General features: G+C 36.9%; 1 long non-coding RNA gene across 2 annotated transcripts; it reads left to right on the forward strand.

Annotated features, from left to right (window-relative positions):
* Positions 1-26,202, forward strand: LOC149783071 (uncharacterized). Of its 2 annotated transcripts, none has more exons than XR_016413985.1 (3): positions 1-15; positions 19,253-19,402; positions 25,764-26,202. It is a non-coding gene; the product is annotated as an uncharacterized LOC149783071 (long non-coding RNA). The 2 variants fall into 2 exon arrangements; XR_016413986.1 differs by lacking the exon at positions 1-15 and adding an exon at positions 14,133-14,147.

The following is a 26,202-nucleotide window of genomic DNA, read 5'->3' on the forward strand; positions in this document are numbered from 1 at the left end:
CACATCTGATGTAAGGTAAGGTTTTATAATCTATAGTCCAAAAATAAACCCATCCATCATGAATCAAAATAATGTGAATTAAAAGTGATTTTAACAATACCTCCGATCGACAAAATCTTTTATTTTAAATAAATGCGATACATAGTGACGAAAGCCTGCTAACGTCCTCTTTTTTGAGAGAGAGGAATAAAATATATTCAAAATATGAAACTGTCGAGTGAAACCAACATAAGTAATCAGTTTGAAAAATGCCGGAACTTATGACGTCTGGGTGCCATTTTGATGGCTTTTGAGTCTAGACGTATGCAAAATTGATCAAATACCAGGCTGTATTTTAAAGCAACGTTAACGACCTCTACCTCTACCTTATATCACCAAATGTACTGACGGCACAATTATGGCATGTACCATATTTCACTAATTATTATTATACAAAACAGGAAATACGTACATTTGTCTGCCATACTAATTTATGCATTTCAATGACACCATTTTTCGCATAGAAATAGTATTGTTAACAGCATTAATGGTATTGTTAACAACATTAATAGTATTGTTAACAGCATTAAAAACAACATTTGATGATACGGTCATGAAATGCATTGTTTAGTTAGCGATAACAGAGAATATTTGTTTGAAGTGCCTGAATAACGAATATCTTTCATCGAGTTGATGAAAATACCCAAGATGAAATATATCCGTTATTCGCTAGAAGCAAGCAAATTTTTTTCTGTTTATTTTATTTTCCAACGTATTGGCTAGCAAGATGTCCAATTCAGTGGATTGAAGTGGCAGATTTATACAGGATCCATCGCGATATCAGCTGATTACCGTTTATGTTCCGCTTTGTTTTGTGATTATTCAGGGAGAAATATAAACAGTTACACAATTCTTCTTCTCAATTCAAAGTAAAATATCATAACAAAATAAAAACAATTATTCGTGCCTTAATTGATTTGAACTCAAATTTAACGTGAGTATAAAAAAATAGCTTCGAATGTCACGTTTATCTTGTTATCAAAGCAGCAATGAAATTATTTATCATATTTCACTCCGCTGAATTTCACAGTGAATCATCGCAGCTCGGTTAATCCAGTAATTTAAGGCTTAGCATAAAATAATACTATATATATTTTAATTATATCACCGTTTGCCAGTTAATAACATTAAACAATCATTTGGTAACACGGCCATGAAATACGTTTATTTGTTTGCGAGGTTACTTTCTGTATTTATGTGATACCAGTTTTCGCAGGTGACTGATATTAAGCAATCGTTTGGTATCACGGTTATACAATTCTTAGCAGAGAGCATCGTTATGACTCGTTCTGATAAAACCTTGTTAAACAAAAATTAAAATTCTACGTAATAAGAAGAGATTTTACCGCCAGCTTAAAGAACAGGAACAAAAACAACAACAACAATAAAAACAATAATAATAATAATAATAATGTTACACGCACACGGGTATTTACTTGACCGAGCGGTTGTCAAATCCTGGCGCGATTCTCGCTAGAAGTCATAAGTTTCCCCGACTTTCCAAAGACTTCCATACAACCTCAGTTGTAAATCAGAAAGCCCGACGTGTCCATTCTGTACCTAAATTTTCCTCTAATTAATGCAAGACCACAGATAAACCAAACTGCCAACTATCTATCAACCGTACATCTGCGTGTTTTGGCTTCATTATGTTTCCGTACCACCAACCGTTCACGCCTTAGAACATATATGAGTACTCCCTAACAATGGGAACTATTTTAACTCCGCCACCTTAGGCCAGTCAATGTATGCTTTCCAGGCACATTTCGCCGATGTAACTGCACCATATTCGCCCACATGGCGACATAAACAGTGTCTGTCAAGTCCCTTTTTATTTATTCCCTTGTGTAATTTACCAGTTTAATACCGTAAGTACTGTCCTTGCAGTCACGCTACCAATGTATACCACTAGATTTTAATATGTACTATTTTACGACAGGGACATTCATTCGGTTTTGGTCGGAATTCACTACTAGTGAACCAGGACATCATGGAAACACACTAACACTTCACTCCATGACGTTTGCTCCTATTAATTAGCTCATTAGTTCGGGCCAGGAATATTTCCATGGCGACGAATTCCAATAATCAAACAAGTAATCACACAAATCTAAGAATTGCTTAAAACGGGGCACTACAACCACGTGCACATACTCTAAATTTACTACATTACCCCCGCCTTTAAAAAGATCACTCGACCTCGAGTGACACAAACGTCACACTTCTGTGGTCTAATCAGAATTGATTATTTTCCCGAAAATCAACCACCCAACCGATTAATGATTCCCAAAGATGATTAAAACAAAACTCTGAATCAATGGACTTGTTCCTAATAGCCGCTCACTCAACATCCGTAAGTAAACTCTTTTTTTTTTTTTTTTCTGTTTGAATCCACTGCTTGCTTATAAGTAACCTAAATGTCAACAATAAACACAATTTAACCAAGTTGAATCTAACATGAAAATGTTCCAACAAGCTGTTCGGGTTCAAACTCTCTCAAATCAAAAACAATCTTCGGAATTCGCTGCAGGAAAGACTTTTCTACACATAGGTCTCTAACAACAAGACAGTAAATGTAACACAGGACCATTCCTGTTTACCCAAAAATAACTCAGGTCTGGAGTTTGCGTTCCCACCAGGATACACGTCTCCAAACAGACCTTGTTACGCGCGTACACATATTTCTTTTTTTTCGCCCCAGTCTGTGTCAGACGATCCTATCTTCTTACAACTAACTCACCACTAATGAACTAATGCTACAGCGTCCCAACATAGCCATAAAATAAAACGTACTCCCAAAAGCAAACGTTTAGAACACCATCATATAAACAATTCACTATACTGTGGTGTGCAATGTCATTACTTCATGCTGCTAATTAATTAACATGTTTTACAAATTGTCAATCACAACTTTCCAAATGGACACTTTTCCATCCAAGCAGACAAATCAAACTACACATGATGGAAACCACACCGAATCATTATGATTGACAGGATGGTAGTGAACAATTTTTAATACACACTGTACGAAACAATTCTCAACTGGCAAGTCTTTAGCAGTTCAATGACAAGAAAACACAGGGACCTTCCTGTGTACAACGAGATTAGAGAATGCGCTTTTCAGAGAAGAACACGTCTCTTACGAACCTCAAATACAAGTCAACCATGACTTCAACGCCAAACTGGCGCGGTACACATTGTCATCCACCGAACGCATGTGACACTGCCTTTTCCATGATCTATTCACCACTTGTACTAACTCTACAGTGACAGAAAAAAAAAACAGTCCACTAATCTCCAAACAATCATCATAAAATCATCCTCTTCTCTTCATAATGTAGCTTTGCTTCACACCAAGCACAAACCAAACAAATAGATCTAATTTACCAAACTATGGATTCCTCTGAATCCTGCTTTTTCGGCTGTTTTTCAACCCAAATACAAAACTTTATACGAAAATAAACCAAACGCCATACCTTCCTTTGGCATTAGAATATCATCCAGCCTTGACACTACAAATATAGATCTTTCTAAAATTCAGAAAACATCCATCTCCGAAACACCACCCTGGCTAATTAAACAACCAAAAGTACGTTTTACGCTACACGATGGAGAAAAGTCCGAAACAAACCCTTCTATCTTCCACAACTCTTACCATGAACTCCTCACCGAATTTAAAAACTATACCAGAATTTACACTGATGGATCAAAGGATGAGGAAAAGGCTGCTGCAGCCTTTGTTTGTGGAAATCACACAACGCAAGTTCGCTTACCAAATGGAGCATCAATTTTTACAGCCGAAATCAGAGCAATAGACCTTGCTCTGCAACATATAGAAAAGAACTGTATTTTAAACAGTATTATCTTCTCCGACTCGCTATCAGTACTCCAGTCACTACACAATAGAAAACTGGAGAACCCATTATTGAAAAGCATACTCGTAAAAAATACCGAGCTGAGTGTCTCCCACAATATAATATACTGTTGGTTACCTAGCCACATTGGTATTAAAGGTAACGAAAAAGCAGATCGCGCTGCTAAAATGGCCCTTTCTCAAGAACCATCTGATTTTAAAATACCATATACTGATTTTAAACCTTGTATCAGAAAGTTCTTCGGTCAGAAGTGGCAGGCATCATGGAATGATGCTGTAAATAACAAACTTCATGCAATCAAACCAACTCTAGGAGAATGGACTCCTTCCTACAGAACCATTCGTAGGGAGGAGGTAGTCATTGCAAGAATCCGAACTGGTCATACTTATATCACCCACACCCACATACTAAAAGGTGAAGACCCACCAGAGTGCGTTTCTTGCAATGAACCATTCACTGTCAAGCACTTTATGATAGAGTGCTTTGACCTACAACCTACGCGCGATCGTTATTACGTTGTGCATGACATGAAAGAACTTTTTGATAATATAAACATCACTCGTATTATCGAGTTCTTGAAAGCCGTAAATATTTACTCTAAACTCTGACTTTTATGCTATCACCTTGTGCAGTTTTATGCAATATATATACCGTCCCATTTTAATACCTATTCATCTTTTTTACATCTCCCGTTGATCGGGAAGCTTTATTTTGCACCGTTACCATCTTACCGTTTTTAATTTCAACCATTTGTTCTTTTATATCGCTGGTCGATATAGAACCTTTTATAAGTTTTAAAAGATTATACAAGTAACACTTTGTTTGGCGCTAAATAGCCTAAAAGTGCTGATGCGCCGTTAAAAAACAAACAATCAATCAATCAATCAACCAAACTATGGATTCAAGCAGCAAACAACTTCTACAACTATTTTGAATTAACTCTCCACACGATCAACACATACATCTTATCCATAGGAACATAATAAAGACAAAGATTGGACATCTGTCATCACATAATTAATTTACTAGAATCACACTATTTACACAGCCGACGGGCGCAGATTATTATGATTCTAACTGCGTGGCCTTGATTTTCAAACCCGTTATGACAATGTGTCCGTACCCAACCAATTTAATAATCACGGGGACACGATTATTACCCACCCATTGTTTATCACCGGTCAGTGCTATAAGTTCATGAAATAACTGTACTCAGTTTAAAAACATGTCTGTAACTTGTCACAACCAGTGACACTTCCTCGCCTTGCCCTTCTTTGTTCCATTAGTTTAGTTCTTTGAGCCGTAATTGGATAAGGCGATACTTCTTCCTCCTCATCGGTATCATCATCACTAACGTGTATATCTTCGTGGTTATCGGTGTGTGTACCTTCACTTTCTGGTCGCACCAAGCATGGTTTTAGTCTATTGAAGTGAACAATCTGAGTCCCCTTATGATTGCTTCTTGCGATCAGGTATGTAACATCCGTTACTTTCTTAACAATCCGCCATGGTCCAATCCATTTGACCTGTAATTTAGGTGACTTCCCTTTCTTTCGTAGCGTATGGTGCAACCACACTAGGTCACCATCACTAAAAGATTGACCATGAACCTTAAGATCATAAGCGACTTTCTGATGCCGAATAGCGGTGCCTATTTTTTTTTCGGGCTTCCTCGTTGGCTTCCCACATTGCTTCTCTATAATCCGACACAAATCGAGGCAGATTCTTTGGGGCCTCGTCTGGTGTTTTGCCAACTAGAAGATCCGTAGGGAGAATCACTTCTCGGCCAAGCATTAGCTTGTTCGGGGTGAATCCGGAGGAAGTGTGCTCAGATGCACGATATGCCATGCTCGTAAGAGAAAGGTATTGGTCCCAATTTTCTGGTTTATCATCTACGTATGCTGCTAGCATCTGGCATAAAGTTCTGTTATACCGTTCCACCATCCCATTACATTGTGGATGATAGGGAGACGTTCGCGTCTTCTTAATCCCTAATATTACACACAGCTCTTTGAATACGGCACTTTCAAACTGCCGGCCTTGGTCAGATAACAGCACACGAGGCACGCCAAATCTACAGATAAAATTATCCAGCAACGCTGTTGCGACCGTAGTGGCTTCAATATTAGGCAGAGGCACCACCTCAATCCACTTAGTGAAGTGATCTCCAATTGCAAGGATGTATGCATTTCCTTCTTTCGATTTCGTAAGAGGTCCCAAAATATCTAGGGCTACCAGCTCTCCTGCTTCCCCAGCCGTTATGCCCTGAAGTTTCGCTCGGCGCTTCTGTTTGGGACTTTTGTGCTGAGCGCACACGGAGCACGTCGCACAGTAGTCACGAATATCATCCCTCATACCGGGCCAATAGTAACGTTGACGCACTTTACTGAGCGTTTTGTCAACACCTAAATGTCCCCCGGCGGCTCCATCATGGCATTGTTTTAGGACTTCTCGCCGCCAACTGTATGGTACGACGATGTATCTTTTAACTGGCTTGCCGGCACGATCTAGCCAATCTCGCACAAGCATGTCGTCTGACATCTCTAATAATTTGTATGCCCCCCATAAAGCCTTAATGTCTGCACTATTCCCAGATATTTCTTCCCAAGCAGGGCGTTTCTGTGCCTCAACCCAACTAATGACTCGTGATAAAGTAACATCTTGTCTCTGTATCTCTCCGAAATGTATCCCACTGTCTAGCCGTATAGCGGAAAACCCCACGGTAGGTTTGCTACAGTATTTGCACCCGTTGCACGGTAAGCGACTCAAACCATCAGCATTGGCATGTCGAGTTCCAGGGCGATGTTCTATCACAAAATCATATTCTGACAACTGCTCCAGCCAACGAGCCAACTGTCCCTCTGGCTCTTTGAAGCTCGTGAGCCATCGCAGGCTACTGTGGTCAGTGCGTACCTTGAAATTTCTGCCATAAAGGTAGGTCTTAAAAAGGCGAATGAAATGTACGACGGCCAACAGCTCACGACGAGTGACACAATACTGGCGTTCGGTCCTGTCCAGACACCGACTAGCGTAAGCTACTACTCTTTCTTTCCCATCTATGTTCTGGGACAGGACAGCACCTATGGCTTCACCACTCGCATCTGTGTCAAGTATAAAGGGGCTATTGAAATCCGGTACAGACAGCACTGGTGCAGAGGCAAGCGCTTTGCGTAGTTTTTCGAATGCCGCCTGGTGTTCCTCTGTCCAGCGGAAAACAGAATTCTTTGTCGTTAGTTGGAGTAAGGGAGCTGCAATTTCAGCAAAGTGACCTACGTACCGCCTATAATAACTGCAAAACCCAAAGAACCTCCGCACTGCGGTTACTGATTTCGGAGTGGGCCATTTCAAAACAGCAGCTACTTTCTCAGGATCAGTGGCAACTCCGGCCGCTGAAATAGTATGACCCAGATACCGAACCTCTCGTGCTCAGAGTGTACATTTGCTGGGTTTCAACTTTAGGCCGGCCCCTAAAAGACAGGTAAAGACCCGTGCTTGTCTTTCTAGTAATTGCTCGAACGTGCTTCCGAAAACTATCACGTCGTCGAGATAAATCAGACAAACTTCATATTGCAGCTCGGCTAGGACGGCTTCCATTAGTAGCTCAAAGGTCCCTGGCGCGTTGCATAAACCGAACGACATGACGTTAAATTGATAGAGACCCCTTCGCGTTGCAAACGCTGTCTTGGGCCGATCAGCCTGCTCAATTTCAACTTGCCAGTACCCCGACATCAAATCTAATGTCGAGAACCAGCTCATCCCAGACAGCGAATCCAGACTATCATCGATTCTAGGAAGAGGATACGCATCCTTCTCTGTAACTTTATTTAGCGCCCTATAATCCACGCAAAACCTCTTCCTCCCATCTTTTTTTGTCACCAATACCACAGGGGCAGCCCAGGGGCTTATGGACGGTTCTATAACCTTTTTTTCAGCATGTCGTCCACTTGTATGTCAATCTCCTGTCGTAGCTGGAACGGTAATCTTCTAGGTGGTACTCGAATTGGCGCGGCATTCCCTGTCTTGACAGCGTGCTTGATAAGGTTTGTTCTGCCCAAGTCGTCATCATCTTTAGCAAACTCTGTGCGAAATGCGCTTAACTGTCTGCTTAGGGCGGCTGCTTGATCTGAATTCAAATGGACGCTTGATCTCTCAAATAATTCAGACAAATACAACGGTAGACTGCTGTTCGAATTCTGTCTGGAACAATCGACATTTTGTGTAGATATGGCTGCACTGGCTTCAGCACAACAAACACCAGCCTGCAAGTTCACCGCCTCTTTAGTCGGGTTTAGCAACCGTATTGGCACTGTTCCGTCTACCGTCTTGATGACGGCTCGTGCGACAAGGATTTTTGTTTCATGTCTAAATGATGATAGAGGCTCAAGCACTGACTCGGTAGCTAACTTTCCACAGCCAGCATTTGCCATCCAACCTCGCGTGATAATTTCCTTCTCACCTGGGACAATGATGTTTTCAGCCAAGGTGATAAGGTGACAGCCTAAAGACCCCGCAAAGTAGCACGGGAGCTTTAGTCCCTGCATTTGCAGTGTACACTGTGTTATGCTAATGTCACATTTATGCAGACGGAAAAAATCTAACCCAAATATTCCATCAGGCCTAATGTCAGCAACGACGAAAACGTGTCGCCTTCTGACGCCTTTCCAAGCAATCAAAAATTCAGCCTGACCATAAGTTTCAATTTTGTTACTGGATGCACTGATTAGTTGGCTATCCACAGTGCTGAGTTTTGGCTTTCGATGACATAGTGCTTCATACCGCCTTTTGCTGAAAATGGAAACGGCAGCACCAGTGTCTGCCAGCGAAGCGAGCTCCACCCCATTAACAAGACATTGTGTGTACAGTCCCGGTTCTTCGTTTAAGTAACGTACATGCTTGGAAATGTCTGTACTGCTTATCTTTTTGAGTCCCCTTTTTGTTGGTCTCTTTTTCTCCACTGTTCGTTGTATTTGTTGAGAGGCTTAGTACATTCGCTTTGGTAATGACCCCATCTGTTACAATTCAAACACTGAACCCCTGATCGCCTTAACTCGCGTTGCCTACATTCCGTCTGGTGCCAACGATCTAATGTTTCCTGCTGTTGTTTATTCAACTTCTTATTTTGTTCCACTAATGTTTCTATCTTTGCCTCAAGTTGTTCTATTGTAGTTTTATATGTACTCTCCTCACACCTGTCTGCAGACTCCTCATAATCCTTCCTAGCAGAACTTACTGGCTTCTGCCTTGCACCAGCACGCAGGAAAGCCTCCCATTCGACCCCTACCATGATGGCTTCTTGCAAGCTGCTAGGGCGATGACGCCAAATTTCAAGCTTCAGATTTTCATCCTGTACCGCCCCTAAGAAGTGGTCTTTTGCCAGCCTATCGCGAATATCAGGTGGGCAACAGGGATATGCCAACGAAACCAGTCTTTGTATTGTTTGACCTAATTCAGGGAGTGTTTCCCCCCTTCTCCTGAAACAGCTTCGGAGCTGTGCCTTGTAGTACTCATCTTGGTTACGAGGCGCAAAGCGAGCTTCCAAGGAAGCTATCAACTTCTCAAATTCCACTTGACCGGACTGGACTTGGAGATCTGTTAAGACTTGGAGAGCATCTTTCCTTAAACACGCAGCTAAGCGCAACCCTTTTTCAGCTTCACTCCAATCGTTAATCATTGCGCAGTGTTCGAAATGTGTCATGTAGTCTAGGAAAGGTTGCGAACCATCGTAAGTGTCTGCTTTAACTCTTGTCTTTGTTCGAGTTGGAGACAGTGGGGCACTACACTCTGTTTTTCCCGTGTCATCTCCCTGGGTTTCACGTGAGCCTAACGTCACTTTTCCATTGTTTATCTCACTGTGGCTCCCGACCGATTTTTCTCTCAACAAATTACCTATGGTTGTTCCTAATTTTTCGAACTTTTCTGTGATGAGGGTATCTATAGTCTCTAGCAGACTGTCAGTGGGCGGACTTAACTGTCTCTTCGATATTGGATACGTAGCTCGATTGTAACCGTCAGACCTCACGTTCTCAGGCGTACCCTCCTTTAAAGTTTCGAACTTCAGACCATCCGACTTGCTACCAAATGCACCTGCATCGCTATCAACTTTATTGGACTCGCACGGAGTCGAGGTCACAAGAAACTGGACGTTACTGTCTACGTCCACATGTTTTATCTGGCTCTCTATAGTAGGCGACAAGGGCGATAACAGTCGCCAGTGAACAGACTGTGGCAAAGGCGTATCAATTAAAGAGGTAGGCGTACCTCTGCCAGTAGCCATTATAATAACTTATAATAATTCCCTATTAGCCTGTCGCGATGAACTTTAAAAGAAACTTTCCTACTACCAATTGCTATTTAGAACAGGCTTAGAAGTATTCGTTGTTGTTGTTGTTGTTGTTGTTATTGTTTTGCCAAATCCATTACGAAATGTTAATAAATTCAATATTAAACTCATCGACTTAACACAATACGGCGAGGGGGGAGGTGTCAAATCCTTTTTTTTTTCAACCAATTAATGGTCGCTTGTCGCAAGTACGCAGACCAATCTGTGTACTTTTCAATTCACTGAGAAAGTAGCAGGTCTGTCAAAACCTAAATAATGAGATTTTAATAACACGAACATAGAGCGAGATGGACGATTATTTTGGTCCAATCTGTGTTTATGCTATGGGGGGGGGGGGTATCAAACACGCGATCTTACGCACGGTTCTTCTCTTATTATTTAATAATTATACAGCCAAATTCACGAATCGGGAATGCACAGAATTTCAAGACCAAATAAATTATGATAACGTTAGACCATTTCAGCTTAGTTATCTCGGGAATAATTAGTCGTTTTGCCCAATTCTATATCCACGTCTCAGCAATGTAACACGATGCTTGTGACTGACCCGCGTTCGTTTATCCGAGAGCCATCTCCAGTTTCACTTGCTTGGCTGCATCACTGCTGACATTACGTCCTAGATAAAATATTCCGTCTCGACTGGACATATGTACTCAAATCAAACAAATTTCTTAAGAGCAAATAAATCTAACTACTTTCGCAGACTAAATATTGCGAAATAATGAAAATAATTTTTAAAAGTGTTGTATCATTTATATCTATTTTTAATATTTATGATTTTTTTTTTTAATTTTATAGGACACGTCTTTCTTTCCAAATTGCGAAGGAATAGTCTGTTCTATACATAATACACTTTCAACATATCACATAACTATTCACATATCCCATCGCTAGCCACCAGAAATTTTCTGTTACACGCACACGGGTATTTACTTGACCGAGCGGTTGTCAAACCCTGGCGCGATTATCGCTAGAAGTCATAAGTTTCCCCGACTTTCCAAAGACTTCCATACAACCTCAGTTGTAAATCAGAAAGCCCGACGTGTATTATGTACCTAAATTTTCCTCTAACTAATGCAAGACCACAGATAAACCAAACTACCAACTATCTATCAACCGTACATCTGCGTGTTTTGGCTTCATTATGTTTCCGTACCACCAACCGTTCACGCCTTAGAACATATATGAGTACTCCCTAACAATGGGAACTATTTTAACTCCGCCACCTTAGGCCAGTCAATGTATGCTTTCCAGGCACATTTCGCCGATGTAACTGCACCATATTCGCCCACATGGCGACATAAACGGTGTCTGTCAAGTCCCTTTTTATTTATTCCCTTGTGTAATTTACCGGTTTAATACCGTAAGTACTGTCCTTGCAGTCACGCTACCAATGTATACCACTAGATTTTAATATGTACTATTTTACGACAGGGACATTCATTCGGTTTTGGTCGGAATTCACTACTAGTGAACCAGGACATCATGGAAACTCACTAACACTTCACTCCATGACGTTTGCTCCTATTAATTAGCTCATTAGTTCGGGCCAGGAATATTTCCATGGCGACGAATTCCAATAATCAAACAAGTTATCACACAAATCTAAGAAATGCTTAAAACGGGGCACTACAACCAAGTGCACATACTCTAAATTTACTACAATAATAATAATAATTTCCCGAATCTGATGTTTGACGATAATCATTATGATTTATCATCTCAATATCATCATCATCATCATCATCATCATTATTTGTGTTATTATTGTCACCGTTATCATTATGATCATCATTATGACAGCACTAAAATCAATATCGCGGGCGAAGTTTTGGACCTCTACAGTTCTTTTGGAAGGAATATAAATGACATAAAGGTCATGGTAAAACTGTCTATATTGGCAATTTCTCGTACAAAAATGGTATGTGGATATTTTTCTATCTTACCTTCAAGTTATTACACCCTAAATAGAGACAGGTTGTTGTTTTGTTTGAATGTTAAATAAAGTATCTCCGGTTCACTACATGATCTTTTTTCTTAAAACTTCAAAGTATTAACTTTAAGTACATGCTTTCAGACGGTGGCGATAAACAGAATTTTTATTATATATCAATTAGACCACAGAGTCATCATTTTGACGTTAAACGTAATATTGTTCGCTCTTGAACATATCTATTTATTACATCCAGGCATACCGTACTGTTCCGCTTTGAGGTAGTTCTTCTCTCTCCTATGGTGCGTATCATACTTATTGATGAACATGCGTGTTGACGTTCGATTGGGGCGTTAAAGGTCAACATTTAAACAAACGACTGTGTTTACTTCATTTTTTTTTTTTTTGACGATTGTTTGGGTCATCCAATGCGGCATTTTTTTTATTTGAAAGGGCAATTTATGATGTCGCATCTTTGTTAAATAAAAAATATTTCCCTAAGATACTCCACACACACCGTAAAAATGCCCCCCTCCCCCAAAGAAAATAAATAAGCAGCTCAACTGCTTGATCAGGTGGTTATCTAGTAAGAAGCTTGGAGGAAGAATTTCACTTATTTTGGTCATCCTATCGCTTCTTGGATATGGGTAATAAAATGTTCTAAATTGTTCCGGTTGGATAACATTTCATAGAGACACTTTTCAACTTTTAACTTTATAAAGACATTTATCTGATTCACATAGGGTTTTTGTCTTATTTTCGACAGGATGGTGATCTATTTTTATTTGCATTTTCTTATACCTGTATTAAAATTGATATCGAGATGGTGCCAATACAATGTAATCTTTCTTTTCAAAGAAGATAATTTAGTTCATGAAAACGATTTTTACCCATTCATGATTTTATTTAATGCGTTACTAATATTTAATTTCCACTGTTTGTTACTTGTTTGAAATTCATTATATGATATAGATAAATGCATTTTTTACTTGACCTTGTCCAAAATCAAGTTCAAAGTGTTCCTGACTAAACACTCTGATGATGTTATATTTTAGTAAACAAATAATATAAGGCTAATATTTTCTCTGTGAGAGTTGTTTTCTTTTGGTTGGTTGGTTGTTGTAGGGTTTAACGCCATTTTTCAGCACACGATAGACTATACATGGCGGTTAGTATTAATGGTGGAGGAAGAACCCGGGAAAACCGGAAAGAACCACCTACTCACGGGTAGCTACTGTCATACCTTTTCACATACCCACATTGGACCAATCGGAGACTCGAACAAACGCAGACAGAGGTGAGATGGCAGTGATCCGTAACGGAGATCGCTTTAGACCACTCGGCCACTTGGGGCCCGAGAGGGGTTTAATATTAGGATCATTATCAATAGAAGTAACCGTATTTATCTTTAGCCTGAGTCAAAGACATTGTGTTTACCATGTTCTTTATTATACTTGTAGCAAAAGAATTTTCTAGAATTGAAGTTTTTATTAAGTAATATGTTTTTAATAGAAATTGCTGATTTTGACCTGGGTCAAATGGGTGGCTTTATAATGTTGTTTATATTTAAATTATTCATTCATGCTGTATGATCTTGAAGCAGAATCAGTCTTATTGTTGTGTTCGTATTTCATATGGGTTGGAATTTCATTGTTAAATTTATTCATTCACTAGAAATACCAAATGCGCATCTATCATGTTCTTGGACACAAACATTTACTTGGAATTATGGTGAATTCAAACAAGGATATCCTGGATTATATTACTGTGATTCAACAAAAGACTGTTCGCACGTCATTGCAATTCAGGCCATTGGTACATGACTATCAGCCTCTACAGGCTCATCAGCACCTTCAGCACTGGAAGTTATTTCGAACACCACTAAAGCTTATTCAGAATTTTATTAATTGGAACTTTTATTAGAAATTCTAGCATTATTTGGGATTTAATTATCAATACCGTAAGTTTCTTTTTACACTGTCATTTTGTATTCTAGCGAATTGTACAAAGATTGCTGCTTCTCACTCTTTTTTTTAATTACTTATTGCGAGATCATACAGACATGAAGCTTGTAGATAAGAAAATATTCGCATTTTTTCCGGGTTGGATAACATTTCATGGATACACTTTCAAGTTTAAACATTTTACTTTTTGATCAAGATTACTTTGTATTTTATAGAGATTGTTGTTTTAATAATTTACCGTTTATCTAAGTTGCTAGTTTGTATGGGATAAGACTGTGATATATGTTTTTAAACTACTTCGTCTTATACTTGTAGTAAAATCCATATCAAAGTGAGGGCAGTGCAATGTAATCATGCTTTCACATAAGATATGAGTGTGTGTGATTTGGATTTTTAACGTAGCTTTAACAATTTTTCAGTCATATCGCGACGATGTCTGCAGCGTGGCATTTTATAGTGATGTCTAGCACTGGGGCATCATGCTGCAGACACGTAGCAGGATGTGCCACCCAGTCACATTATGCTGACACTAACCTCTTAATGCTGAGCGCCTAGCGACGCAGCTGTTAGTACCATTTTTTTAAATGTTTGGTATGACTCGGCTGGGCTTCGAACCCGCGACATACCTCATCCGAGGCTGATGCTCGAACCACTAGGCCACAGGAGCGGTTTAACATAAGATACTTTCGGTGGTGAAATTTATTTGTGCAGTTTCAATCTTATTTTCTTGACTCCCTTAGCTCCGATATGACCCACGTCGAGACTGTATATTGTTTCCTCCGAAAAATTAATTTTATGGGTGGAGCGGGTGCAGATTTGGTGGGAGGGGAAGGGGTGCGGAGGGGAGGGAAAGTAGCAGTGATGAGTAGAAGCTCAATTCAGATCCTTGCATTTCCAATAACATTAAAAATAAAACAAACTACCTAATACGGTATTCAACATAGTACCAGAAACATTTAAATCGTTCAGAAATTTGTCAAAATGTAGGTTTTGACAGCTTATAATAGGGGCTAGATTCTGTACATTGTAATAACATTTTTCATATCGTAAACTATTTGACTCTCTGAAAATAATGCAAGTCTGATTTAGTAACGCATCACTGTGGGTTTATCGTTGTTGTCAAGGAAGTAAAGGAAAATAATCTCAGGCAGACGCGAACAACGTCTGCTCAAATGTCTTTTTCAATGATTAATTTCGTATATATAATGCAAAGGCAGTTTCTATATATGTGTTCTAAGTCCAACAATACTCGTTATTGTTGCAGGTATATGTTCTGCTGGAGCACACAATCAAGCGACGCATGGTATGACTGGAAATCTTATATTTTCGCATGTGAAAATATTGGAATGCAACATCATGAAAATTATTTTGCCAAAAAGTCTGTATATTTTACACTTAAGCTTACTATAAAATACATTATTTAATAATGATATTATAACTTTATTTAATCCATTACAAATAAAATGCCCATATGCCGGTTTAAAGTCTAATTACTACATTATTACATGATTACTGTCTCATTTCTAAATGATCACATGACTGCTGTCTCATTACCACATATTACTAATTATAGCACTGAGGTAATATTTAGGTAAAACTAACAAACTGAACACTACACTGAATGCTGTTCAATGTTTAACCATATTACCATTATTAACAAATTACCATTATTGCCAGTCATATAAACAAAACTAAATCGGTAATAATCTCTCAGCCACCCACTACCCCAGCCACCCACTACTCCACCCAACTCTCTTTCTCTCTCTGTCTGTCTGTCTCTCTCTCTCTCACACACACACACTCACACACCACCACCACCACCACGTTTACTTTAACTGACATATGACATACTCCGGCTTACTTCAATATAATACAATGAACTTGCCTAAAAATAATGACGAACATAATTGTTGAAATTTCGTGATAAGACTTTTACTGTTAGCATTCCACCGTAACGGAGCTCTCCAGATATGAGCGGTCATTGTTTTTAGTTTTGTCTGTTTTATTAAATGTACGATATACGACGCCACTCGCGCCAAGGCTTCCATAGCTAGATCAGTTCACATTCTTGATTAATACATTAAGCTGTCTAATAAATTAAATTTGACTTCGATTTCACACATAATGCGATATCTGCATTTATTTAATGGGCGTGCAATGTAACAGTATATCTCATCAATCAGATAACTTACTGACAATTTAAATCTTGTTTTCAGGACATAATGTTGGACAAATATGCCTGGTCTGTTGTAGAATAGCATACTAATGTGGGCATATCTGTAACTGACAAGCGCACTGGAACATAACACAAGTAAACAAATACGCACACATAAAAAGAACACAAATATATCATCGTTTGTACTGATTGTGATCTGTACCAGTTACGAAAAAAAATTATGCTTAAACTTATTAATGTTATTCTTTCGTCTTTCAGTATTTGGTGGTTCTCTGACTGTGTATGCCATGTCCTTATTACATATATAAAGCTTCAGAGCAGTACGGATTTCATGTCCTTATTACATATATAAAGTTTCAGAGCAGTACGGATTTCATGTCCTTATTACATATATAAAGCTTGAGAGCAGTACGGATTTAATGTCCTTATTACATATATAAAGCTTGAGAGCAGTACGGATTTCATGTCCTTGTTACATATATAAAGCTTCAGAGCAGTACGGATTTCATGTCCTTATTACATATATAAAGTTTCAGAGCAGTACGGATTTCATGTCCTTATTACATATATAAAGCTTGAGAGCAGTACGGATTTCATGTCCTTGTTACATATATAAAGCTTCAGAGCAGTAAGGATTTCATGTCCTTGTTACATATATAAAGCTTCAGAGCAGCACGGATTTCATGTCCTTATTACATATATGAAGCTTCAGAGCAGCACGGATTTAATGTCCTTATTACATATATAAAGCTTCAGAGCAGCACGGATTTCATGTCCTTATTAGATGTGAAAAGTCCAAAGCAGCACTGATGTCATGTTTTTATTACAAATATAAAGTTTCAATACAGCAAGGCTGTCATGTCTTTACTATATATATATATATATATATATATATATATATATAATGTTTCAGAGCAGCAATTATGCCATGTCTTAATTGTATATATAAAGTTTCAGAGCAGAATTCTTGTCATATCTGTGTTACATGTAGAACGTTTCAAAGCAGCGAGGACGTCATGTCTCTGTTAGATATATAAAATTTCAGAGCAGCATCATTGTCATATTACATGTAGAAAGTTTCAGAGCAGCAAGGCTATCATGTCTTTGTTACATGTATTAAGTTTCTGAGCAGAATTATTGTCATATCTTTATTACATATATAAAGTTTCAGAGGAGAATGACTGGCATATCTTTGATACATTTATAAAGTTTCAGAGTAGCCTGATTGTCATATCATTGTTACATATACAAAGTTTCAGAGCAGAATGATTGTCATATCTTTGTTACATAATCAGTATGGACCATCAAAGAAAACGTCACATCTGAGATCCCGCTGAAGAAAATTTGAAATAGTCTCCACCAAACTAAACTCCATACATATAAATATCAGTAGCTCCTTTTAAGTGGTAAAAACCCATTATTTATTGTATTAAGTACGATCCGATGTCGATAGAGACAAAGAGACAGGCATGTACAGACAGACCAATAGGATTTGAGACGTACTAAAATATTGTCGATTTCATTTATAATAAGAAGCTGTGGAATTCTATGTTGTGGAGTTTTAGAACTCTTTAGTTTACCGAACAGATGAATCATAGTATTCATCTGATTACTAATTTTTAAGTAATCAGAAGTAACTGTTAATGCGATACTGTTAAAAATACATGTAAATAGAGTTTTAGAACTCTTTAGTTTACCGAACAGATGAATCATAGTATTCATCTGATTACTAATTTTTAAGTAATCAGAAGTAACTGTTAATGCGATACTGTTTAAAATACATGTAAATAGCTATTTAATCCATGACGGTAAACATACATTATAACCTGAACTGATGTATGATTATTACATGGTTTTATTTCGATAGCAACATACATCTACACTAATTGTGTTTTGCTTTAGTTTGTTGATATTATATGTGTATCAGAGACGCATAACAACATTTTGGTTTGGTTTGGATTATATCTATATCTTTTTAAAAGTATTTTGCCTAATGACCTTGGTTAGTATTGTTATGCAGATCCGCGTTGTACTGGTAATCGAATCTGGTTCTCTTGCCTAGAAACCCAGAACGCATGCCTTGGGCTACCGAGCCACTCAATAAAATGAATGTGGTTGGTTTATGTAAGAAATCAAAATCTAAATCATTATGATTTGTGAATCTATAATAATTGCTACAAAATATCAACGTAAATGTGACGATAAAGAAAAAAGATAAAAATTAAGAACACATAACCTATTATATTTTTTAAAAAATCAACTGAACACATGGTCAGCAACTTAGGCAGTTAAGATAATAAATGCAACAATGTATAATAAAATCATTTTGTACACCTTGTGCTTGATTTAGGACGAACGTCAAGTACGAACTGCAGATATACGTAACATATAATCATTATGAAAATCCCCAGTGAACAATACAAATTATAAATTAATAATAATAATAATAATAATAATAACACACCATCATCATTAACAACAGCAACAGCCTAATGCAAAATTCTGATGTTTTACATTAAATTCTTTGCTTAGTGTTCGAATTCGTAGATTTTGTTATTATGTGGAAGATTTTGATCACAAGTTTTATCACACTGATATACATTCCATATTCGCACTTAAAATTAGACGAAATATTTATCATTTTTACCGTATACAATAGCCTATATGCGGTTTTAAAATACCTGTTTTAATTCAATTGGGGACAAAATATAAAGTCAGGGTCTATATCTTCTAGATGTTACAATCAGGCATATCGTGCTGTTCTGCGATGGAGAGTCGAGTACCACGCATGCTGTCGTAAGTGAGTAATGACCATGAAATGGGGATTTATGGCCATCCTTCTTTTCTTTTATTTTCTTGACATTAAAATTATGCAATGCGGCTTTTTATATCAAAACTAACTTTATAATGCCACATTTTGTCTAGAAAATAAAGCCATCCAGTAACGCCTCCACGCACATCATAAATTCCTTCCCATAAGCAACTACTTGATCAGCTGCATATCTTGACGATATAGTACGATGTTTGGACGAAGAATTACACTCGTGTTAGCCAGCCTATCGCTGTTGGTTATAGGTAAGAAAATATTTAGTATTATTCAGGTGGAATAGCATTTCATAGTTACAATTTTCGAGTTGAAATATTTTGTTTTCTATCAAGAAAACATTGTACTTTATAAAAACTTATATTTCAATAATTTATCTAATTTGCAATTTACCTAATGTATTAGTGAATATTGGATACGACTATGATATATTAGTTTAACTATTTCGTCTGATACTTATATTGATTTTAATATCAAAGTCGGACATGTACAATATAATCTTGCTTTCACAGAACTTTCTTTCGGTCGTGAAATTATTTATTTCCGTTTCCATTTTACTTTTCTTGTTTAACTGCTTATCTCCTAATGAAGTAATACTAGACAGTGGAGATTTGGTAAGGAAGAGATTGGATGGGAAGGGATGGGATGGGGAGGGTAGGGTTGCGGTGGTGAGGAGAGATGAGTAAAATGAGTACAAAGTCAGCTCATGCGCTTGTATCTAAAAAAAATTAAAAAATTAAAAAATGAAAACAAATGATCTGATACAGTAATCAATATGGTAACAGCGATGTCTTATGAGTTGTGCTCCCTGAGTGGTTAGGAAATCTTGTCGAATAGTATTTGGCAATCCGTGTTACGTTCCATGCCTTGCTAATACTCAAAAGATCAGGACAGTTTTAAGTTCTACCGAATGAAGCACGACTTGAATATATGGACGGGGATTACCGCCATAATTATATGCGTATATTTTTTAATCTTAATTTCGTAATGCATTATTGTCAATGACTGCTTGCCAGTGCTTCATTCATAATTCTAGTCATGAATTTTCTATTTTTCACTGACGCAAGCTATAAATGGCTGGTTGCAAATGCTTCCATCTACTTTCCTTCTGCGTCATTGTATCTTACAGTTTGCCACCTACTGGATTTATTCCGTAGTTTGGTGTATGGCAAATGCTGTTTTGTATATTCCGTTTATAAACTTATCATATTACAATTACATCATTCCAACTGCTGTTTCACACAGATGTGGCCTTGCACAATGTAAATACTAGGTTTTATCAGTACTGTCTTTGGTGTCCAACTCGTGTCACCATCTGTTGTCATAATGGCATACTAGATATTAGCATGACATTATTATAACAGACTGCGGTTTAAATTTCTAAAGTTTTTCCACAAATAATTAATGCTGCCCATGGAGCTTTACGGCATCCATTTTGTGTCAATGAACATTGTAACTACTTTAGTCCGTTTTTTAAAGCGTACGTTAGAAACGAAGTTTTAATCCTTCTCTAAAATCACGTGCTTTCTCAAAGATCTATAGTGATTTACAGCATCTTACGAAAACAAAAACGCATACACTACAGCAAGGTGGTTCATCTTTTTCAACCCCAGTTTTGACTCACTTAAGTATTTGCTTTCAGTACTTTCACCGTTTAAGAAATCTACTTCTTAAGGATATCTCTCATTACATTTGGAAACATTAATTATTTTAGCAAAGTAAGGATCATAAATTAGAATGATATATTCCCTCGTACTCTTCTTAACGAGCTTTCATCCGACGATTCCTAGTTGTAAGAATCATTTTGTACGTCACCCATTTTGACGCACCTCGCAGACGTTTATCTTTTCCTGTGATACTATTGTACATAAGCTCTGGCGAAAATAATACATTTCAGTGCAACATCAATAGCACATAAAAAGTTTATATGTATAATCTCATTAAAAAAAAAAAGAACCTTGCGTAAAGGTTTTCTTATTCTTATCACAATCTTCTTGTCGGAATAATTGCGATTATACGTATTAGATTTAAAATATTCAATTTGATTTGTTAATGTACAAAACCTTAACCTTTGAATGTATATAAAATTTATATAAAAAACAGCTGTAAAACTGGTTTGCATCCTTTAAAATTTTTGTTCTTAAAAGTGGAAATAATCTGAGACAAAAGAAATAGTGTTACAAGAGATTTTACTTTTATTTTTTTTAATTCTTATCATTATCAAACCAATTAAAAATAATAAATTGGTTCAAGAATTTAAAAAATATCAGTATAGTAGCACCCTTAGGTTCTAATTATTCAGCTGTTCTTTGTCACATTACAGAATGTTTAAACAACTTTAAAGAATTTATTAAATATGAAATTAGTAACGCATGATTTCGACTTATTAAGTGTACCGCTCTTTGCAATATAAAAGTAGTTTATTGATTTATCTATGCTGAGAGAGAGAGAGAGAGAGAGAGAGAGAGAGTACCAAGACTGCACATTTCATTAAGTTATTGTAATTGTATAAATGTATCCTGGGTCGATGAGCGTGTTTTGGGATATTATTAGGGTCTGTCCTTCAGCAAGTATAAACTAGGGTTAAAAAAAATTATACTGATCTTACTCGATAATTATACAGGGTAGAATTTTCACTGATCACAGTCATTTTATTGGGTTTGATTTTAGTTAATTGCCTACATGTATCCTGGGTAGTTGAGGGTGTTTTGGGACAGTCGTTGCTGTTTTAGGGTAGTCATGGGATCTTTTATTTGGTGATAATTACCAACAAGGGGACAAAAACTCTCCTGATCTTATTCGATAATTATACAATGCATAATTTTACTGATCACTGTCTTTTTTAAGGTTTGATTCAATATAATGGTATACATGTATCCTGGGTAGGTGAGAGTGTTTTCGTACAGTCTTGTTCTAGCATCTTGACTCTAAGGGTGATAAACAGAAAAATTAAACTGTTGGATGTCTAATTCATTCATAAGTTGTTGGAAATAATCAAACATGAAATTGCTGGGCTGATTTAGAGGGGTGGGGGCAACAAGTGTTAAAAACATTGCTTAAACTTTTACAACAGTTTTTGCTTTGATATTCCTTAAAGGAATATCCTATGGAAATCTTGAGGACGCACACAACAAGTATTGGTTGCTTGATTTGGTATTAGGTAAGGAACCGACAGTCTACCATTGTTCTGCTAAATAGGTTGTCAAATGGTCAAATGCAGGAATAGGTTGCAGATGTGCCTTATATATCTTCTGACTGGGATTTCCTACCATTTGACAAGTGTGAAAAGATATATGGTACTTATAAACATCACTTTTAATTTTTGGCAAATAGAAATGATTCAGGATCTTGTGATAAGTCTTAGTGAACCAAAATGACCAATATAAGGAGTTTTATGGGCTAGACTATGAATTTCCTGTCGATACGACTTAGGAGCAACAATTTGATTGCTCACTGACCACTTATCACCATTATTATTATTACTCTGCCGAGTGATTAAGTCATTTAAATTATGGAATTTATCTTAGCCAGTGTCACAAGGCATACATATTAGGAATAACGTGCCAAACTAAAAAGTATAATAGTTTTGTGAATCTCAAAGCATCAGAAATACCAGATTTTTGCAAATAGAATACATCGTTTCACGGTTTTCGCTCATAACAATTGCAAACAATTTATTTTATTGCCCGCAAAAATGTCTCCAAAAGGTGAGCATTTTTGTACAGTGTATTTATTGAATACAGATCCAGTAATGGAATGATTTTTTTTGGGAATAATTCTTGAAACAGCCGCTAGGGAATATAACCTGAATGTTCTTGAGGCATAATTTACAAATGTATGTGGTATACAAAAGGCATAATTTACAAATGTATGTGGTATACAAAAGGAAATGTCTCGGCCAGTCAAAAATTTTCAGTTTTGGTTCCTCAGAATTTTCAATTATAAGTGTAACTCCAATCCAAACGCCAACTTGTATAAAAAGCTAGTCCTTATTCATGTCTTATTCACGTGAAAGTGAAAAACAACAGGGATTGGCAAATACACCTGTAAGAACAACGTAATAGGGCAATCCAGCTATTTGTTCTTTATTATTGCCTACAACGAATGATAAGTTTTGTTTAAGACTAATTCATATAAAAATATTGTTTATTTTTCTCTAATATTTCCTATGAAAAGTTCAACACAAGACTGTATATAGTTTTTATTTTTTTATTTTGTTTTATTGCATAGTTGTATCGTGCTGATATTTTTTGTGTCATGACAATATTAACGTATATTTTAAAGAGGATACAATAATGACAAAATCACAGACAAATGAAGATGTTTATGCGGGGTGGTGGTGGTGGTGGTGTCGGGATGCTACTACAGCCTGAGCTGTAAGTAGACTTAAAAACGTAAACATTTTTTAAAAGAATTATATGTGGGGGGTGGGGTGGAGCGTCTTACACTTCTAACAGAAAACAATCACATGTGTTGAAGATACATGTAAACATTTGTATTAATCTTTTTTAAATACGACATTAACTTCATATCAAAATGGATCAAACAAGTTTGGTTCTGTATTGTAACAGTAATAATAATAAAAAAAATTGATCTGGTTACTGGTAGCGGTTGTAACGTTATTTATATTTAACATACTATATTTTTATAAAACTGCTACCAAAGGAGTCTGATGTTTTATCAGTGAAGTACCTTACAATCAACCATCGTATCTGTACTATATATATTTCTTCATATATGGATGTATAATATTTTAAAAAATTAAAAATGTAGTTTCCAGTTTGATATCTGTGCAAATAAATCATCTCATAATTGTATGGAAATCTTCTTTATGTTTATAGTCAATATATTTCATACTATTAGAATTTATTTTCTGACATAATGAAATAAGTAGAGTATAACTATGATGTGATGTCCTTGTTTCAAGTTATTTGTCTCTTTATCTTGTATTGGAATAAGAGATTTAAAATGAAAATGGAGATAAGAGATACTTGTTACAGACAACTAGTGACACTATTTGCTGGTTATTGCACAATCATCTATACAATACATATATAAGAATGCTGTATAATTTGAATATTTTCCTTACTTCTTGTTATATATATATATATATATATATATATATATATATATATATATATATATATATATATATATATATATATATATATAAACTGTAACTCTAAACTCCATATTAACAGTAAAAATTAATTACATAGGGATGAGAGAATAAATAGAATCCTCATCTCTGTAATGTGCTCTCTCTCTCTCTCTCTCTCTCTCTCTCTCTCTCTCTCTCGTGAATACACAAGAAAGAAAAAGTATGGCTGACTTTGAGGTACAATTTGCTCAAACATTATGACGTCTTTACTGATCCAAAAAGCAGAATTTGATCACATTGCGAATATAAACAAATTAGGATCTTAAGTCTTGCTTGTAAGCGGCTACCCTATTCTGCCACCGTGTGGCAGTGGTAAATTATACCCACAAAATGTCGAAATAAAAATGGGGTGGGAATGGTCAGCAGGAAATATAACATATCGTAAGTATATCTAATTTGATAAATTTGATTTGTTTAATGCTTCTTGCAGGCCACCTCTCTTCCGAACGTTAATGCTTTGAGAAATCAGCTGACTGTAATGCAGAAATATCATTCGAATGATATTTTAAATAAGACGCCCCAACCATGCCTCAAAGTGGTATAACCTCTTCTTGCTAGGGTCAGAAGAGAAATCGTATTGCAAGAAATTGACTTATCAAAGCGCCATCTGTTGTCAAAATGAGACATTCATTTATGCTAACTTCTGTGATGCTAACTTGCAACGTACTTGATGCTACATTATAATCATACTTTTAGAAGTTGTAATCTCTGTAACTTGTGATATAGCAAGTTTGCAAATAGAACATTGAACTAGTAATAACTTATATAGCATTTGCCATACAACAAACTACAGAATCAATTCAGTAGTTGTCAAACTGCAAGATACAATGACGCATGGAGAAAGTTGATATGAGCACTTGCAAGCAGCCATTTACAGCCTGCATCAAAGAAGAACAGAACATTCATGACTAGATCATTGATAATAATGCAGAATGACAGTAGCACTTGCAAACGGCAACGTATAATTTGTATCCATTAAGAATACAGTATACATAGATAGAATTATGACAGTAGCACTTGCAAACGGCAACGTATAATTTGTATCAATTAAGAACACAGTATACATGGACAGAATTACGACAGTAGCACTTGCAAACGGGAACGTATAATTTGCATCAATTAAGAATACAGATGGACAGAATTATGACAGTAGCAGTTGAAAGCAACCATTTAAATAATCCATCAAGGTTGATTTGAAAATGCAAGCATATAATTAAGGCGGGAATCCACCTCCATATGAATATACCCGGCTGACAAGAAAAGTCAACCAGTCGAAGTGTTTTAAGTTATCCTACTTGTAATAAGCCAACACATGGTGTGTTTAAAGTTTCCCACAACCCAACATTCCATGCATAAAATAATTTGTTTTGTACCTTGAAATCAAATTTTCCACTTTATTTGTCTATTCTATAATGCAGACTATCCTAATTTGATTTTCTGGTACCTTTCAGACATTGATGGGATTCGATACACTAATATGTGTCCAAGCGGATTACCGGTGAGCATGGGTTGTAATTCGTTCCTGTTTCCAAGCTCATGCCCAAGCGAGTATTACTGTTACGTTTCTACAGAACGCGCTGGTTTTTGTTGCCCTATTAACACTAGGATCACGTGCCCAAGGGGCAACTTTCCCGCCGGTCGTTGCAGGCCTTTTGCTGCCAACCAGTGTCCCATAAACCACTTCTGCTCGTTCACATCAGTACGTGGGTTGGGAATGTGTTGTCCTCTCGATTAGCGAATAGAAATGTCTCTGTCATACTCCCGAAAAGGAGGAATACCACTTGCGTGCTGTGTAGAAAATGCGCGTCCTACATACTTCTTTCGCCAATGTATCAGTGACATCACATCTATTGTGGAAATCAACAGCGTATATATAATTTTCCAATCGTT

Source organism: Sinohyriopsis cumingii, chromosome 14 (assembly GCF_028554795.1).
Source record: "Sinohyriopsis cumingii isolate HCF-2022 chromosome 14, ASM2855479v2, whole genome shotgun sequence".
Lineage (NCBI taxonomy): Eukaryota > Metazoa > Mollusca > Bivalvia > Unionida > Unionidae > Sinohyriopsis > Sinohyriopsis cumingii.